This window comes from Lactuca saligna, chromosome 1 (assembly GCF_052625555.1).
Source record: "Lactuca saligna cultivar CGN05327 chromosome 1, ASM5262555v1, whole genome shotgun sequence".
NCBI lineage: Eukaryota > Viridiplantae > Streptophyta > Magnoliopsida > Asterales > Asteraceae > Lactuca > Lactuca saligna.
The window spans coordinates 519776-524221 of record NC_136417.1 but is presented as its reverse complement, the minus strand read 5'-3'; positions in this window follow the sequence as shown (position 1 = coordinate 524221).

The following is a 4446-nucleotide window of genomic DNA, read 5'->3' as shown; positions in this document are numbered from 1 at the left end:
CAACAGACCATAGATCCGAACAAATAATATCATATATGGCAACATATAACATTTAGCACATAAAGCATTTTAGGCAACTTTCCTAAAATAAACTAGTGCTTGTGTCTAAAATATAACAGACACACATCTCAAAAGTTCACTTAGCATTCTAAGTTTAAGTCTAGAAATCCTAAAAATTCCTAGTTCGCTTAAACTAATGCTCTGATACCAACTGTGACATCCCCAAAATCTCGGCCAGAAAAGACCGATTTTCATTTATGCTTTTAAATATTTTCAGAGTAAATCCTTTTGATTTGAAAGAGTTGCGGAATTTGTTCCCAAAAACAAAACATGATAAAACAATGTTTACCAAAGCATTTCATAAAAGAAATGTATTTTTCATTATATAATCAAAACTCGGGGTGTCATGTTCCGATATAGACCAATAAGCATAAACGATAATATTACAAGTCATTCAACAAATATATACATATACATAATTGTAAACAAAACAACTTGATGGTTCATGTCTATCCCTTGTCTGTACATAGTTGTTGAAAAGTATTGTTTAAAAGTTATAAAATAATATCGCTCGTAATTAGTCGCGATAAATATTAGACTAAAATCTAGTGGTAATAATACTAGGTTTCATCGAAGGAAATTGTATTGTTAAGAAGCGAAGCGCTATCAAAGTTGGAATCACCCCTTTAACAAGTGAGTGCATAGTTACTTTCATCTTACACATAGATATGAAGTATTTAACATAAATTACGTGTTATGTGTGCATATTATTTTAGTTCCTGATATCTATGCTGGATGAACGATTCATACATGTTTTAAATGAGTTAAACTGTATATGTATTTTATATCTACGAGTATGTTGGGTAGAACATGGATAGATAAACGATGAAGAATGAAAGATGATATAGATGAATATTGGTAGCTGCGCCACGATGTAAAAAGGTGAGATATGAAAGATGATATAGACAATGAGAGGTGTAAGATGATGAAAAGCCTTGAACCAAACGATGGCACAGTCATCTAGCAGAGTATAGATGACAACCACAGACTATTCTAGACAGTCCCGTGGAACACTAGCAGGCTTGAAACTTGTAGGTGTCATGTTCACCAGATGTACTCTAAATATCCTGGTAGCTGCGTCTAATGGATAATATTGGCAGCTGTGCCTAGCTTTGAACTTTGCGTTCACCGAATGTATTCTAAAAACCCTGACAACTATGGACTTAGTGCCTCATGAAAGAACATTGGCATCGGTGCCTAACATCGGTAGCTATGGGCTTAGTACCTATTATATAAACCATGGTAGTGATGGACTTTGTGCCTATACCTTAGGATACTCCTTTGGAATGAACGAACGAAGGATAACTGTTTTTCAGGGTAGATCCTTAAGAATAAAGAAGATAATGGGGATGGGTAATTGGGTTGATTGTTTGATGATTAAACATAATAATTATATTATTGTGGGTTGAAAACCCTATGTACTCACCAGGTTTTCCAACCTGACCCACTCAATTTATTTGTATCACAAGTGTCTATACAAAGCTACATTACACTGAGAGATTAAAGGAGATGTAAATTATTAGTGTAAATGAATGTAAGGTTTGTTTATGCTTATGTTTATGTATTGACGATGACATCCCAAAGTTTTAATATAAATAAAATACATTTCTTCGGAAATGCTTTGATAATATATTCTACAATGTTATTCTTGAAAACGAATACTCTGATTTTCAAAAAAGCATAAATAAAATTATTCAAATGACCGTAAATTTGGGAATGTTACAATTGGTATCATCGCACTACTTTAAGCGAACTAGGAATTTGTAGGATTTCTAGACTTAAAGTTAGAATGCTAAGTGAGGATTGTAAGTTGAGTGTGTCTAATATATTTTAGGTAGTACACTTGAGTAGACACATGCTCCAACTTAATTAGGGAAGTTGCCTAAAATGCTTTTATGTGCTAAATGATTTGTGATGCCTTATGATGCTATCATTTGATCGAATCTATGATCTGTTTCCGATCGGATCTTGAAACTTTATGTGTTTAGATTTATAAAAGTTTAATTACGATATTAGAACTGACATATAACTTTCCGAAAAGATAAGAAGATTTATACGTCTACCATAAATAAAACTTTCCTATATAAATTCTCATCACTGCACACCGAACGTATGATTTGGTGTATAGATCGACATGGTGAGAACTCGAAGCGGATTAGGAAATGCTAATGGAAAGCAACAACCATGAGTGATTGAGCGTGCACCAGAAGTAGCAGCTGCAATGGATCCTTGATGAAGCAGGAGATGAAATGCTAAACGTACCATCGAAGCCAAAGGCAAGAGCATTTCAGATGATCCTTGATGAAGCCGGACAGGATACAATGGACCAGGAGTGAAGATCTACATATCCAAAGATCGAGATATGAAGTAACCATATAGATAGTATCACCATCGTGTAGCCTAGTATAAGAGGCATAGTGTAGGGTGAACCTAAATATCTATGTAATCATTTCAATAATTAATTTAAACCTTTGTTATATTATCCAGTGTGATTATGTGAAATTCTTGTATGGTGACTTGGAAAACTACGAGACAATACTTGGGATGAGTATGAGTAGGTGTGAATGGTAGTAGAAGCCTATACTACCGGAAGCACATGACTCGCACTTGGATCAACAAAAGGCACAAGGTTACTAAGGTACTAGTAATTGATCCCATTTTGTTCGTGTATGTCGTTAACACTATTTCGGTAATGAATAAAAAGATGATTATTATTTCGACCCTAGTGGTCATATCAAATCGAGTCCGACTAAGATGAGTTAGTAGCGTGGTTCAGAGAACCAAGTTTGATGTAGTATCCCACTCAAACTAGAAGATTGAAGTAAAAGATAATCGAAGGATCAATAGAAGTATCATTATCATTATTAAAGTAAGAAGCTTATAGCTAGAATTACTACATGCTAGAGTGTGATTGTATCACTTTAGAGCATGAAGGAAGGTATATTATGTTCTGGAATTTGACTCTAAAAGACCCAAGTCTAAGCGTTGCATCATACGATGAGGGGTCATTAGAACATGATCCATTGGTCTATTATGGTAATCGAAGGAAAGAACTTATCTTAAGTTTGTTAAGAAGAAGAAGGAGTCTCTAATAAAGATCGAGATTATGACTTGAAGGTCACGATTGAAAGTCCAAAATGAGATAAAGAGCGGATGTAAGATCGCGCACTGCCTGTAGATTAGAATTCTAATAGTTAGACACTCATTCAAAGGAACATCGGAGTTACGATTATTACCTAGGATGAAGGGATAATGTATGGAGTCATTATACAAGCCCTGTTTTGTTGATGATTCTGTGATGTAATCATCCTAAGGGGGAGATAATTGTAACGCCCGTAGATCCGGGCTAGTAAATTTAGAGACAATGAGCATTAAAAATGAATTTTTATAGAAGATTATTTAGAGTAAATAATCTTGACCAAGTTATAGTATATGTGTCAAGGGTTCCGTACATATAAAGAATGCCGAAATCCGAGTTATAATGAGCAAGTTATGACCTGTCGAAGTTTCGTGACAAAACCGGCACGACATTGTGTGACGTAAAAAGTGAGTTTACGATAAAGTAATTTTTAGCCTTAGCGATCTAAACGAAAGTCGTAGTATACGTTAAGCCAAGAGCGTGCATAAAAAGAACGGCCAAATCTCACTTCGTATGAGGACGTTATGATTTTTCCAAGATTTGGCACAACAATATGCAACCCGGAGTTCGAATATTAGATCGACCGATTTTTAGCGAACAGAACCTAAACGAGAATCGAAGATCTCATTAATAGGAGATCAACAAAAAAAGATAGATGAAAACAACCGTCGGATGACAAAGTTAAGAATTTTTAACGGACTTTTCCTGTCCCGACGTGTTAATAATATAACTTTAAAAATAAAGTCAACATTAGCCGACGAAGTTTGAATGAAAGTTGTAGAGTACATCTCTACCTAAGCGTGGATATAAAGAACGTCAAAACGGAGCTCGTATGTGAAAGTTACGAATTTTAGAAGTCGGGAGTGTGAAATGCGAAGCTATTGCGAGGGTACAGTGTACGTATCGTGTAGAAGAAGGGTACGCCCCGCGGTCTCGCAACTCAGGGTCTCGGATCAGCCATGTCGTCCCATCAGAAGGTTGACACATGTACACTCTACGTGCTGTGTAAGAAGGGTACGCCCTGCGCACCGAGGTACGCGTAACGTACCTGCGAGGGTACCCCCAGCGTAACCGAATAGTCCGACCTATAAAAGGGATGCAAGGGCTACCATAATTTTCACACCAAAACCCACTTCTTTCTCTCTCTAACTTCTCTCTAGCCCTTCTAAATCCTTAGTAACCTCCCTAGTGTTTTAGGATAGCCCCGGAGCGGCAGAAGGCTACGAGAAAAAAGAGCTTTTCTTCTA